A 16,640-nucleotide genomic window follows, 5' to 3' on the forward strand; every position below is an offset into this window, starting at 1 on the left:
CTTATATTAGTGAAAAAAATTATTTACTTAACCAGATCATTAACAGTAATGCCCTGCCACACTGCAAATTCTTAAATTGATCCAGTACCAAGCACATACAGGGCAAGTATCGCTGACACCAACACTTTTAACTTACAAAAGCAGCTTATGTGAGAGAGCAGTGTGTCATGATTTGTGACACGAATCATCATCAATTTGTAAATTCTGAACACATTTAATGACCACTAAATCATTTTCAATGTATTTCACAATAATTAGTTAACAAAATATGTCTTTCAGCTTTTCATGTATTTTGAAACTAGGTTTATTTAAGAGCAGGAGTATAACAGGGCCTGTCTCCAAAGCACTTTGAGTCAGCTTCTGTTGTTTAAATGTGCTACAGTCTATACATAAAATAGATCTGACAGTCAATGCATAATGGTTCAAATATTCTTCAGAGTGCATGTTTGAGGTACCTTTTTTATATTTAAAAGAGTAATAATTTGTTTAACACAATTCAGTGTACTACATATTGTCTTAGAGGCAAGAAATAAAGTATCAATCAGATCCCAATACCAGCATTGGTATCGACACTATTGATGTTTGGATTGCCCACATCTAATTGACAGACGTTACCAGCCTCAGGCTGTAATATATTCACCAAAGGTTTAGCACTGGATATGGATAAATTATAAAAATCCAAAATATAGAACATCCGCAAGGCAAAAATCACTGACCGTTTTAATTTGGGCCAACCAAAGACAGACTTGAATGGATTATACAGTAGGTATACCTTGCCTGTCTTGTAAAAGCCTCTTAGAGCGCTATACAAACAAGGGTTTTATTTACTGTTTTGGGAATTGCAATCAAGAACAAGCCTGGTTTTATATCAGATGTTGATCACTTGTGGTCAAGAGTGGCTGCATCTATCTAATGAATATTATGTTTGTTAAGCCTTTATGATTGGATATGAGAATCAAAAACTATGGTCCACTTTACCAGTGGCCAAATGAATGAAAAAGGTGGATTAGTGCAAAGAAGGCTGAAAATTATTATTATTATTATTTTTAGACCCAAAGAAGTTTGCAAGACAACAGTGCAACGGGCAGTGATATGACACAGATGGTGTGATAAATTTAAAATTAACATTTAAGTTCACTGTAAATTAAGATATGGTCTAAAAAAGGTTATACCATGCACTTAAAATTCAAAATGTCCATTTTTAAGTTATGACTGAACTAGAATCAAATTTTTTTTTTTAAAAACTGAACCTCCTCAGCCATCTAAGGCAGTGTTGTGGGGTCGAAGCGTTAGCATGGCTGGATGTGTAAGAAGGTGATCCCTGTCAGTAATCACTATATATGGGGTTAGATTAGGCTAGATCAGATTAGGGATTGTATGGAAATAAACATTCCCTGTGGCTCTGAAAAACTAATCCCAGCTCAACAGCCATAGGTGGGATTATGAGAGAAGCAGTGCCAAGAGGTTATTGTGTTCTCTCCCTCAGTATATACTACATTTTTCAGTACTTAGTATTTTAGGTATGTCAAGATTTTCAACCACTGGGTGCTATGTACCTTTCATGCTACAGAGTTCAAGGCACAATGAAAAAATGTTTTAAAAAATAGGTCCAGACTCAGTGTTATAAACTACGATAACCGTGTTGATGTTATTTATGTATTGTTTTAAGACTACAAAACTCCTGTACATGTATTGTGCACATATTAATTAAATCACAAACAAATTTAAAAAAAAAATACATTTTGACAAGTGTTTCATTCAATATGCAAAAGAAATAAAAGGCATAATTGTGTAACTTCACAAAAGTACAACAGCACTTCAAGGTCTTCAGGCAGAAGGAATCAGGAATCAGTCGGCTGATAAGAAATACAGACACTACTGTTTGTCTCTGCTAAGTGAACAGATAATGAACCACAAAGCCCCCAAGCACCAAGATCTCTCTTCGAAATTCTTGAGCGAGACATGGTTTTTCCACACAAATGATTTTTTGTTGCCCACCAAAAACATTTTTGACTACATGAAAGTATCAGAAAAATAATGCGAAGAATTATAAAAAGAATCAAATCTCTGCGAAGGAAACTTACTCTCTGGACAGAACTTACTTATGAGGCAATTGTGGGCATAGTTTTAAAGATAAAATACTTTTTTTTTTTTATAAATGTTTTATGAAAGTTAGACCTTTTTTGATCTTGAAGAATAGGTCAGAGGTCAAAAGTAACATGACAATTAGAATCCCCATTAACATTGACAATACACACCACGCTTGTAAGAATTATAGTTATAAGCTATAAGACTTTTTGAGAATGCCATTGTGACATTTTTTAAGCATTTAAAGTTGCTAAGCTAATTGATTTGGTTGCAATTCTACCAGGATTTAAAAATGGATATACAAATGGGATCCCTGGCACTCCCGTTGGCTTTTAAGTGTTAAGTTGACCTTGAGGACCTTGGCAAATATAATCCAAATTTTAATGGATTGCTAACATGGCCCCTCTCTACGTTCTTACAAAACTTACAAGCACAATGCTCAGCAAATTTTCACGTCTAGACTCAAGCTGCAGTAGACCATTCTGGTCGTTTTGATAGTTTTATTTCATTTCATTTTACTATTCAAAGTAATGTTGTCAGCATCCCTGACTGAGTAGCTGTTTTTGCCTCATTCTTATGCACGTTTTCCAATAATCTTCTAGGAGGTACCTGGAAATTTGCAACATTGAGGCCCACAGAGCACAGAGTCAAACTCTGATTTTTTTAACTCTGATTTTTGTTATAGCAATAACAAAAATTTTGCTGGGTTTGTAAAACTCAGAAAAATGTAATCATCATTACACCAGCACCTTTTCCAATAATCTCCTTTGGGAACATTGGTTTTTGGCTCACATCTATCATGTGATAGATGAGTGTGATAAGGTTTAGAACGAGGTTTGACTTCCTATGCTAAAATCGCCACATAGGCAACTGCCGTACGGGAAAAAAAAGAAAAAAAACCCCACTACAATGGTGCAGAAATAGTCTATTGCAAAAGCAAACCCTGTAAAAAAAATAAATGTAAGTAATTTTACAGTTTTCGTTCAGAGCACAGTCATCTCTTTTATATCCACAAAACCTCAGGCATGCATGGTACAAATTGCTTTTTTTTCTCTTTTTGCTTTTTTGCATCATGTCATTTTAGTTTCACCACAGTAACATCTCATTTATATCCAAAAAGGCTGAATTACACATGACATATTATAATCATCATGCTGCTTAGCAACCATCTACACAGCAAATTCAAAAGTGTTAAATGTTTTGGTGTTAATAGTCTCCTTGCAAAAGTAGAGTTAATTTTACTCTAAGTAGAGTCACATTCTTTTAATGTAACTCTGAGGTGTAAAATGACAGTAGTTAAAATCGAGTGTTAAAAATGAGTGTTTCTCTGTCAAATCTGGAGGTGTTACAATGGAAACATTAACTCTTGACCTCTTAACTCTGAACTCCTAGAGGGGCTATGACACCAACAGAGTAAATTCACAGACTCCGCCCCCAGCACGGCTCCAATCGAAGCTGAAGTGAAGCTGTTTCAGAACATTTTGCTCTACATATTTGAGTTGTTTGCCATGCTTGGTAAGTCATTTTTTCAAAGATTGTTTCAATTATTATTAGCTTTTACTTCTGTGGCTCTTTGGAGTTGAGACAAAGCTGTGTGAAAGGCATTAGCCATGTTGCTCGCTGATAGCATAATATTCTGTTTTAGCTAGCTGAAAGGTATTGTTTGCGGGCAAATACCACAGCCTTGAAAAAAAGCTTGCATGTGAATTTTCAGTCAAACTTTTGGTCAAATACACCTAAAACAATGTCTAGAATGTAAATGTTGGTATAATGGTGCTACTTGAAGCCTGAAAACGATCGCCCATAAAAAAACGAGCAAACAGCAGTAGCAGACGTCCTGACTGGATTCTACGTTAGCATAGATCCCTCCAGAGTTTTGTGCACACGGTTTAGGTAAAAATGAAAAAGGTTGAGGTTTTACATTTAGTTCAGTATTACCTGTTGCCTGTGTCCTTGTCTTTTGGGAAAATACTTTACACAAGTAATGGCTCAAAGAGGATTCCTTTTTTTTTTTTTACTGTGCTGCAATTGTTTACTGGATTATTTGTGCCATTAATTAGTGTCAACTAATTTTTATTCGATCTCCGCACAGGATATGCTTGTGAAGATGGAATATGGGGGAGAGCAGAAGTGCGTTGAAGTTCCACAAAGTGATGAATGAAGGACATGCATATTGTATTGAAGAAATAAGTGTTGAGAATGCTGTTATTTGCATTTACCAGAGGTGTGAACTCGAGTCACATGACTTGGACTCGAGTCAGACTCGAGTCATTAATTTTATGACTTTAGACTTGACTTGAAAAAATGTTGTAAGACTTGTGACTTGACTTGGACTTTTACACCAATGACTTGGGACTTGAATTGGACTTGAACCGGTTTACTTGAAAAGACTTGATATTTTACCCCAAATATAAAATTTAACATGCATATTATATAGAGATTGAAAATGTGACGTCATTCACGGGTAGAACCGCAAAGGATTCTGGGAACTCGTGGCAAGCGGTACTAGCGCACGCAGGCTTTCAATTGAAATCAGTCACACAGCGATAAAAAGAAACACAAAAATGTCAAGAAGCTGTTGTATTATTAACTGCAATAGCCGGTCGCATGACAGCCACGGGAAGCCGACGGGTAAAGAGATCGGTTGGTCGTTGAAGAGAAATTGTTCGAGCCATGTTTCCAAAGTAACAAAGACGCGACGGATGGTCTGGATTGCAGCCATTCAAAGATCAAATATAACGTCCCAGAACCCTCCAGCTCACAGGTTAGTCTGCTCCAAGCATTTACACGAAGGTCAGTGTCTTTTAGTACTTAATACGTCATTTTCATAACATAATTGGTGATATAGGTTACAAGCAAGTCTGGCACTGAACAGAAATTGTCGCGCTATGCTCCTTTGTTTATTGTGCATAAATAGTGAATTGTCCTGACACAATATTGCGTTTCGCTTCTGTTATTATGGTACATTGACAAAAACATATACTTTTATTCACAGGATAAAACAGGTTTTTTGTATCACTAATTGCCCAGTATGATTACAGCATACAATATTGTTGTCACTGCTACATTTCTGTGATGGGTACCAGAAATTATTTCCACTACTAATTAATTACCGTTGAGCTCAAAGGTCCTATTAATAAACGGTTAACGAATGTGTATTTATGAAGACGATTTGTGAGACTGGTAAACTTATGATACGTACGATGGTCTTTCATTCTACACGGTGCATTTCAAGGTCCTGTACCCATCCGTCGGTAAACTGTACCTGGGCTTGTTGCAGTGACCGGAAGTTACTAAACTTCATGAGTGTGTGCACTCACTCCAAGAACCGTATGATTATAAATATGCATATAAATATGCTACGATGAGATAGCTGACTTCATCTAACTAGCAAATGTTTTCCAGGCTACGTTGGTGATTCAGTTTTTTTTTATATGTATGATATTTTTGTCATGCGATTTTAAAGCCGGTCCTACAACCGCATCCAAGAATAACATGCAGCTTATCTCAGAACTGTCGGTGAAAATTATTCTTGGAGCTAGGTTTAATTGAGCTGCATTTTAAAGAGGTGCAATTTCACAATTTGTGTATATTTTCTAAGTTCACTATTTTGTCATGTGTTGAGAAAAACACAGATTAAAAAATTACATGGTCTAATATTTACATTTAGCATAACTGCAACATTATTTTTTCGTTTTTTTTTTTTTAAAGACTCGAAAGGACTTGAAATTCAAAGTTTCAGACTTGTGACTTGACTCGGACTTTTACACCAGTGACTTGAGACTCGACTCTGACTTGCCTGACATTACTTGAGACTTGACTTGAGACTTGAGGATAAAGACTTGAGACTTGACTTGAGACTTGAGGATAAAGACTTGAGACTTACTTGAGACTTGCAAAACAATGACTTGGTCCCACCTCTGGCATTTACCATGTCAGACCTTTTGATAAACAAAATTCTAATGAAAGTGAGAACATGTACACTGTTACATCTTTCAGAAAATGTTTTGAAATTGTGGTGCACAGTTCAGAATAAATGTTTTTCAAAAACCATTGCATCTTTTTAGTAAATGTTTATTTCCAAAAGAAATTTCTAGAAGTTCAGAACAGTAAAATTCCCGCTTTTTAGAATGAATTAGAAGATAACTCTTACGTAGTTAAACTAAAATACTCTTTGAGAGTTAATATATAAACTCTTAACACCAAGTGTTAAATTATCAACTCCAGACAGATTTGGTGTTTAACACTAAATCAGAGTTAACGTACCAACTCTCCAAAAAGAGTTAAATTAACACTCTCTGGTGTGGACCCATATAGACACTTTAATAGTGTTGAAATCAAATCCGACAGTGTTAATTTGGACATGCTGGATTTGCTGTGTAGCAATGGCCTAAAATGACCCTGTTTTTAACATCTATGCAGCTACAACACCCTATGAAAATACAGTATAAATTTAATTTCATGGCCAATAGCTTGAATAGGCCAACGATTACAGGAGCATGGGCATGTGCTACTTAAGTAAGCACAGCATGCATCAGAAATAATCATCTTATTTCAAAGTGCTTTAATTCCACAGCCATTCACCGGTGATGAACATGTACGGTTAGACAGAGGGGATTCATGAGTTTCATGTGGTTACTGGTAGGTAGCTTAACAACAGCAGTGGGTGCAGCGACTCTGGACATGCTTATAAAGTATAACACTGTTTGACTATCACATGAACATATGCCCTCTGTACAGAGGGGGACAATTGTCAACATTGTAAATTTTGTATATAAAACTTTATACTCAGCAGTTTATTTTAAAATTATATTTCCATTACTAAAAAAGCCTTTTGAAATCAGATGATTATTTTTGATTAATCTTTATCATTAAAAGTGACAAGACTTTTGATGGCATTAAATCCTGAATGGCATAAAATAGTTACATTTTGGGGATGGTGATAAAATTGGTTAGTTTTATCTACTTTGTGCAGTGAAGTATCTTGTTCCAATGGTTCCCAACCCAACGAAATGACTAATGGTGGGTAAAGGAAAATTAAATTCATAATTCTTGAATGATTATAAATTTTGTGGTGGGGTCTTTTACTGGAAGACTTTATAGTATCTAATCTTTTTTTCAGGTTTTCAGGTTTATTTGTCATTGAGGCACAGAGAGTATAAAAAAAATGCAGAAAGTAACTAAAGTTAGGTCCATAAATATTTGGACAGAGACAAATTTTTTCTAATTTTGGTTCTGTACATTACCACAATAAGTTTTTAATGAAGCAACTCAGATGTAGTTATAGTACAGAATTTGGCTCTAATTCAGTGGGCTGAACAAAAATATTGCATTAATAAGTGAGGAGCTAAAGTATTTTTAACACAATCCCTTCATTTCAGGGGGTCAAAGGTAATTGGACAAATTCAATATCTGAAAATAAAAGATTTCTAATACTTGGTTGAAAACCCTTTGCTGGCAATGACAGCCTGAAGTCTCGAATCACCAGATGCTGGGTTTCCTCCTTTTAATGCTCCGCCAGGCCTTTACTGAAGCGGCTTTCAGTTGCTGTTTGTTTGTGGCCCTTTCTGTCTGAGTTGATTCGGCTGTGTGTTTTGGGTCATTGTCCATCTGTATTATGAAATGTCGCCCAATCAATTTTACTGCATTTAGCTGGATTTGAGCAGACAGCATGATTCTGAACATCTCAGAATTCATTTTCAGAATTCAATTCATTCAGCTGCTTCTGTCTCGTGTTTCACATCATCGATAAACATTAGTGTCTCAATGCCCAAGCCATCACACTGCCTCGGCCATGTTTTAAAGATAATGTAGTATGCTTTGGATCATGAGCTGTTCCACGCCTTCTCCATACTTTTTTCTTGCCATCATTCTGGTACAGGTTGATCTTGGTTTCATCTGACCAAAGAATGTTTTTCCAGAAGTGTGCTGCCTTTTTTAGATGTCTTTTTTAATAAAGTCCAATCTAGCCTTTCTATTCTTGAGGCTTATGAGTGGCTTGCACCTTGCGGTGAACCCTCCATACTGTTTATGGTAGACTTGGATATCGATACGTCTACCTCCTGGAGAGTTTTGTTCACTGGTTGGCTGTTGTGAAGGGGTTTCTTTTCACCATGGAAATTATTCTGCGATCATCCACCGTTGTTTTCTTCTGTGAGCATCGCGTACCACCGTCCCTTGAAAAATACAGTGGCACATATTAAGGAACTGAAACTCCTGAACATTTCATCCAATTTGAATGTGGATACCCTCAAATGAAAGCTGAGAGATTGCACAATATCAGTGTCCAAATATATATGGACCGAACTGTACCTTGACACTTTTCAGACCAACATGTCATCCAGCTTGTCTACTTCAAAATTTGAAGTAGTCAGTCACAAAATTACCTTAGCAACAAGATTCGACAACTCTTCTACTGTAAGCAAAACCATATTAATATAGAGACATCTTATGACAATGTGCAGTAAACTGTGCAAAAGGCAATTAAAATGCCACAACTAAAAACTCATGAAAGCTTTGGAATCTAGAAATTGAGATGTACAATTACTAATATACCAGTTTAGTGGATAAAATGCTGGCCTGTCATAATATCTGTATAATTTTAAAAAAAAATCACTAATATTTAACTCTTGTTTTTACTTCATTAGAAAACCAAACCAAATAAAAAAAACAAAGAAAATAAGGTTGGATTGAGCCATAACAAGGCACAGGCCGGTTGGAAAATCTGACATCATTTATGATCATTCATGGTACGACTTTATAAGCTGGCCAAAGTCCAGATCATACCCAATCAAGGAAGTGTTCACTCAAAAGCTCTTGACCCCCATCGTTGAGGTTTCACTTGCAAACAAAAAAATATGTAACTTGCTGAATTGAAATGGATCTGCCAACTCACGCTTTGAAAGTGCTGTCATAAGTGTACACGCACACACACAGTGAATCAATTCCTGTCTCCGCTATCAATCCATATCTCGATCGTTGGGCCTCATGATGTGAATAAACTTGCCTATAAGCCTAACAGTAACCCAATACTTTATATATTTCACTGATGTCAAAGTGTCAGAATGAAGTGCTGCCTCCTGGCACTCTATTCTCCTTTCTGGCCAAGTGTAGCTCAAGTTTCATTTGTTGGTCAATGTACAAATGTGGGAAGGATGAAGTGTTTTGTGGCCTGTCGTTGTGCTATTTTTAGCAATTTAGTGATCATGCATTTTCCACAAAACAAAACTCCATTGATTTCCTAGATGGATAACTGAAGCAGTTTTGTTCAACTTTTTTTCTAGTCTTTTCATCTTTTGTAATGACAGCACTGTTGCAACATACTCAGTTAGGGGGGGAAATGGAGCACTAAGGTTCTTGTTCAGCATGCAACAGTAAAAAGGTAAGAGTCAGGTAACCACCAAGTGTAATTACGAGTATGCTGATCCCTGTGAAAGCTCTTCTCGGCCACTTTCTCTACTGCACCGAAGCCTTTGGCACGAGTGTTGGAGAGGGTCACTGTTTAATAATGAACAGGTCGAGCCGGCTGTAACAGATACATGCACCTGCTTTATACATCAGTCAATTACCTAATTAGAAGTCTCCCTCAGGGGAAAGCTAATACTTTGTCCTGGAGCAGCAGGACAACTCCTTCCATGTGAACAGTGGCTCTGGCAAGCCAAACAGATACCTGTGTGTATGTATGCAGTCGTGGTGCACGTGTGTGCGCGTGCATTCGCATGCAAGTGTAAAGAACAATAGAAAGGTGGTTCAGTGTTTCTTTGCAGAGATCAGGTACCCAACCACACACATGTGAAATTGTACTCAGCACAAATGTGATCCTATATCAATGCTGCCTATGCCCATCTCTTTGCATATGATGCCCTTCAGATTCTCAGCATTCATCCTTCCTAGAGAAAATTATACAATTAGCCTTTTCTGCTCCTGCAAAGATTATATTTTTATTAAACAGTTTTTTAAAATTACTTCTTATGGTTCAACCAACTCTTCCAAGCTGCTTTTTTTTGGTGTATTTTAAGATGTTATTTGGTCTAAAACGAAAAGCAAAGTATCCTAATACATACATATTTTCAAAATTCCCCAACGCTTAGAAACAGTGTGTCAACTTAGGTCTGGTGGCTGTTTGGCTTACAAAGCACTGGCAAAAATCTTGCAATGTCTGTAGATTATTCAGAGTAACTAAGAAACTGTTTGTGGAAAGATTTATCGATGATGAATTTATTAATGTAATATTTCAGTTATGTTCACTGTTCACCTGCATTAAATGATGTATAAATAATGCCCACATTTCAGGAACAATATCTCAAAATCTATGCAAGCCTTGTTTGTCAACTGAATATCCTGATTAACCTCCAAAGACCCGAACTCTTTCATGGCATCCATTTTTACGTCTCAAGACCGGTCTTGAGACATCCAACTCTAGTCTAGACAACCCAAAATGTGATGTCCACATATGTGGACGGCAGGTCCTAACTATCATACGAGGATGATTTTGAGGATTGGGTGGTGTGATGGATTACATCACCATATACTACATTAATTTGAGATTTATCAATCACAGGTGCATAGTTTATACTTTCATGCAGCTGTTTTTCTTTGCTTGGTTTACATACTGTAATATTTATTGATGAGATTTGCATTACTCTGCAAGACTGACACTATCAGTCTTACTTTTACTGTTTTTAACTTCATTTTTATTTTCCCGCTGTTTTATACACACACGCACACACACACACACACACACACACGCACACACACACACACACACACACACACACACACACACACACACACACACACACACACACACACACACACACACAAACACACAGTTTTGTACTCTCTGACTGTATAACGCCCTTACTAGGTGCCTGTGGCACGTTTACTTCAACGTGGTTGTTAATTGATTGTTCATTGTAGACTGTACTGTTTTTTTCTTTATTCTTTTTTATCCACAATTTCTCTTGTGGGATCAATAAAGCATCTTTATCGCTATTTATCTATCAATCTATCTGTTCGACAATTTAACAGATTTTTGAGAATAATCTTAGGTTCAAACATAAATAGAAAACACTTTTATAAATAAATCCATATTAGTTTCAGAATTTGTATGGACTGATCCTTTAAAGAGTTTGTTTTTATGAATATTGATGTCAAAGGAGAAGTGTGTCTGAAGAGTAATATGATCAGACAAGCTGGTTGCATGGACTATCTGGGTTTTGCTTGGGCCACCAGCAGCTCTGAGGCAGTCAGCTACACTTCAGCTGTTATTAAGTCACATACTTTAGCCTTTAGGAGCGCAGGTTTGGGGATGCTGCTGGTGGCTTGGTGGGCGAGTAATGACACTTGTTTCACAAAGAGGGCGTGAACAGAGGTTGAACATTCAGGATCACCGGTGTTACAGTTTTTTACAGACGCTAGGACACATTTCTCAATACTTAGGTCACGTTTGCAAAACTCCTCACACAGTGAGCACAACAGAAGTCTATGTGGGCTAAACTGAGGATCAGTTATCATTGTTTTGGCACAAAATGCATTCAATGACTACATCTCTCAAATTTCATGAATTATCTTCTCACTCAGACACAACAACTGCCAAAAATCTTTGTACGGACAGGACATTTTGCATGTGCTTACATACTGTTTTCAAAACTGTTAAACTTATGGCCAAAACAATAACACAATGCAAAACTTGAAAAGACAGCAAAATTCAACAACAATATTTTATTGAAACATATTTTAAATCTAAAAATGCAGTTTAACCAGCCACAGCTTATTCTCATTGTAGATGAACATCTACACAGGTGTTACTCCTTCAATTTTTCAACTCCTTCAATTCTGGCATGCCAGAAGATTCTTTCCTAGGTGTATTGCCCTAGATGACATAAGATGTGATGTGGATGAGAACCTGTGGCCAAATGGAGAAGACCGAGTAGATTAGCATTACTATTGTATGTGTATCAGTGGATGGTGTGTATACAAATTCTTGTATTTTGGGATTACTTAGTGCAAAAAAATAAAAAAATACATAAACAAATATTAACGAATTCTGCATGATGTCTGATTCATTCCAGTAACATATATTGAAATTATAAACAGAGATGTGACCTAAGTATTGAGAAATGTGTCCTAGCGTCTGTAAAAAACTGTAAGACGTGTCCTCGTCTACATTTCTTGCATAACCTGTGTTCCACCCATTTTTCTATCTCCAACCTTTAACCAGCAAGTCAGTGCTACCCATACAGAAAAGTAATATTTTAATGACTCAGCAAAATCAATTGCTGCTTATTAATAGAAGCTACAGTTTAAATATGTGTACTCCCAGGTTGATGGATGGAAGTGAAAGAACTGGGGTGTGATTGTAGGGTTATGGGCTCGAGGTCACAGAACAGGCTCCTAGAAATCAATTTTCACACAGAAGGGTTATTAAATTATAGACCACCATTTTTTTTTGTGTGTGTGTGTGTGTGTGTGTGTGTGTGTGTGTGTGTGTGTGTGTGTGTGTGTGTGACTGTGCACGTGCGTGTGCTCCCTGCAAATTACCTTGCAAGTTTTAAGAGAAACTTTGCACTCTGGACTTTAGAGTCATTCTTTATAACAAAACGTGACAAATGTGTACAACCAGTTTACATTCATGACACCTTGTTCAACATTAAAAAAAAGAAAGTTTAAATAAAATAAATGGTCCTTCCTGTCTTGTTTGAAAGTTCCTTCCTTCTTGCCATCTTTCTTTTCAGGAAAGTGACAGGCCTTGCCCGCTTTTGCGTAGTAACCAGAAGGGAAAGAGAGGAATGTGGCCTGCCTCAGCGAGAAATCCCAAAGTGCTTGCCGACTCCAAGCTGCTAATACAACTAATGCAGTAATGTAAGGGCCAAGGCGATTAATGAGAGCGCTCTGCCCCTGACATCTCAGACACCCTAATGTTGCAGCAGCGTCTCCCTAGCCGTGCTTTAATCCATCACTGGTCCCTGTAACCCAATTATGGCCTGACGCTTTACTTTTAGCTCCTCTGCTGGGTCGTTCACACACATCTATATAAGGGCAAACAAGCGCATACGCGCGCACACTCACACACACACTTAGACGGGCGTGTTTGAGCATCATCAGACAAGCACATAAAAAAAAAGAAAAGCATTTGCCCCCAAACACACACAAACACACACTCCTTTATACACACTCTTAGGAGGGATACTAAACATTGATGTAGTGTCGTGTAAGCTCACAGAGAGGAGCTTCACAAGAGAGCTCAAAGCTCTCAGCTATACTTACGTTCTCAATTTATCTCAAATATGGTAGGTTTTTAGCGTTATAATCATCTTGTGTTTCAATTTAGTTGAAGCTAAATGATAAACAGTGACACATTATTAACACAACTTACCCCTGAAATTATGACTCGCGGTAACAAATGCATCTTCACAGCAACTTCACTGACTCCATTGTCTTTTAAGTTCCATCGTGTCTCTGATTACTCAGGTTAACAATTTCTAATGTCATCACAGTAAAACCTTGTATTTCTTTTGTTCTTACTGACTGTGATTGTTGCATGATCCTACACCAACAGTCATTCCCAGGGGCCCATCAGTACTCTGTTTTAGCTAGGGGTTATGTATTGCATTTTTCATAAGGTCTCTCCTGCAACATTTATGATCCACCCTAAAGGCCTTAAAACAATACTTAACTGCTTCTCTCACTACTATAACCCTAACATCTGGAAAAAAATGTTTATGAGTAGATCCTGGTTTGTTGCAGGAGCTGGAAGACCAGTTGTGGGTCTCCCAAAAGCCCTCTCTTCATTCCTCTTTCCCAGAGGTTATGTCACGCACACAGTAACAGCTCTGTCAATCAAGGGATCTATATGCTTGCTTCCTCTAAATCAGGTGGATTGACTCCTTAAGAGTTACTGGAGTAGCCTACTTCCATTAGCCACTCCCAACGGCAAATTAACTTAAATGTACCCGCTCAATAAAGTTCAAGACAATCATTTGCATGTCAATGTCCTTTTTCTCTCAAGGCCTTCCCAAACATACAGCTGACTCATGCAAATCCTGAGATTGCTGAGATTCCTGTGCACTAATACCAATTAGCCAGAAAGCTAATTGCAAAGAGGAATTGCTTGAGGTTAGTTGGGAGAGAAATGTTGCACTCTTGTATGAAACTGTGACCTGGTTTTGCCTTTTTTAATTGCAGTTATATTCTGGATTGCTGAATCTCGTTCAATGCCTCTTATAGTTCGTATTTTCATGAGATTATATTTATTATTATTGATCTTATTGATATGATTTGGTTAGTACGTTGAGCTCTTTTGCATTTATTGTGTTGATTTTTAGTTAGATTTGGGTTTTTTTGGACTTTTTCACAGTTGTCAGTGAAACAAACACACCTGTATGGGAGGCAGTCAACAGATGGTGGCAACACAGTGACAAAATGGGAATGATACAGAAAATAAAGAATGAAGGAGAGGGCTAACAGATGAGGTGACGGGGCGAATGGACCAGCCACAAAGCCAACTTAAGGCAAAAAAAACCTTCAACACAACAATTCTGAAAATTATAAATACCCAGGTAGGAAAACAAATTTAGGATACTTTTATTTAAAAGGCAACAAGATCTACACTATAAGATTATTTTTAAGATTTTCAATGATAATACCCATTTACTCTAGTGCACCTTGCATGCCAAAATATGTATATCAGGAATGGAAGGAGAAAACTACAGAGCTTCTGGTCTCTTTGCCTCGCTTGATGACCTGTTTGTCCAGAGAGTTCCTGAATCTGCAATGAGGTTCGTTTTTTCAGATGTGTACAACAGACAGAGAAGGGAGCATAATCATATGTGTTATCCCAAAAAGAGTTGTATTGTAGGCTGTGCAGGACAACTGCCAAAGAAGTTCACACCGAGTGGGTCCATCTCCAGCTGCTGCTGGTGTCCGTATAATCTGCTTCAAGCACTCAAGAGTTTTATACAGAAGGAGAAGTTACAGAGGCGACATTGCTGCAGATTAGGGTATGAAAGACCTCAAATGGACTTAACATGCAAGTTGAGGAACTGAAACCAAAGAGTCTTCCATGCACCACTAAATAGAAGTGCAACAACTGCATGCTGGAGCTCATCCTCTCCTTGTTCTTAACATCAGCAGGCTTAAAACCAACTAGTCATGTTGCAGAAGGGTTCCAAAAGGGTTAGGCAATATTGAGGGATAAAGGGCTGCTGCAACTCTCATTGGAGTAGTAGATTTTGGAGTATAAGATACTGGTTCACAAGTCGCTTTGATCCAACAGAGCTTACTGATTTTGTGACACTAAAGGCAGCTAGTGAGACGGATTTGAAAGCCTGTGTAGACTCTGAAGTACTAATGTCAGGTGGCAAGTTATGCTCCAGATCCAGAGTCTAGCACATGCAACTACGATCTCCTCTATGCTTTAATCAAGACCTTGGCTGCAAGAGCATCTGGCTAGACAATCTCAGTGCTCTTTTGGGGTTATATATGTGAAATAGCTGTTAAATAGCTGGGTACCATACAACTTAAAACTTTGGAAGTAAGTAAAAGAATCTTAAAATCAATATGATAATGGACAGGGAGTGGTGTGATGTGTTCATACCTTCTAACACCTGTTAAAAGACATGAAAAAAGAAAAATGACTGGAATACTTTCCAAAGTTGCCGAAAGCAGATAAGATTACTTGCTCAACTTTGGTGTCCATGCCCAGCTGATCTGGATTTGGTTGAAGTCCTTCTCCCACAGGTAAAGGTGTGGTCCAATATAGTATGTATGCAAATAAATGTATTTAAAGTAAAATAATTTACCTATCTCAAGGCTCCAGACACACAGGGCATTTGGCAAGTGCTTAGGAATCACTGGGCCTGACCACTGGCAGGTTGCTGCTGAAGGTTGATGGTAGTTACTCCTGAGTAGTAGTTGTAGCTTGTAGGCAAGTCTTCCATACAAAGTTTCAACATTCAACATTTTAAAGCACAGTGACCTCCACCTCTATGTAATTCTGGTTCCAATAGTCACCACCCTCACTGCTGTGACAATCTTCTAGCAACTAAGTTGTAGATTACATAAATATCATCTTGCATTTGTCAGCTCAGTATTTAGTATAATTTTCCTAGTGCAGTAATCAGAAAAGCGGCTTTTCAAATAAATATAAATTGGGGACACTCATTTTGAACAGTAGCATATACATAAATTGTGATTCTTATGATATTTATTGTCTGAGAGGTGGAGGTCACTGTGGTTTATAAGCATATTAAGTCTATGTATCCGTACAGTTCAAACGGACAGTTTAAGCTGATATGTTCAGAACTGAAGGGTTAACCTCTTTGGATGAACAATGAAAAGACCAGAATTACATCTTTTTGTGTACTTCACAACAAGATTAGCGCTGTTCCTCTTTCACTGCCTGAAATCTGCTTATGAAAGATTTGGATGATCACAGTGATTCAATTTTGCTTTATAAATGTAGATACATATCTGATGTACTCAGGGGATTGTTCAAGCAAATCAACTTTCAGCTACCGTATTGTTCACCTCTTCTAAATTTGCCCGTGCCT

This window comes from Maylandia zebra, linkage group LG7, assembly GCF_041146795.1.
Source record: "Maylandia zebra isolate NMK-2024a linkage group LG7, Mzebra_GT3a, whole genome shotgun sequence".
Lineage (NCBI taxonomy): Eukaryota > Metazoa > Chordata > Actinopteri > Cichliformes > Cichlidae > Maylandia > Maylandia zebra.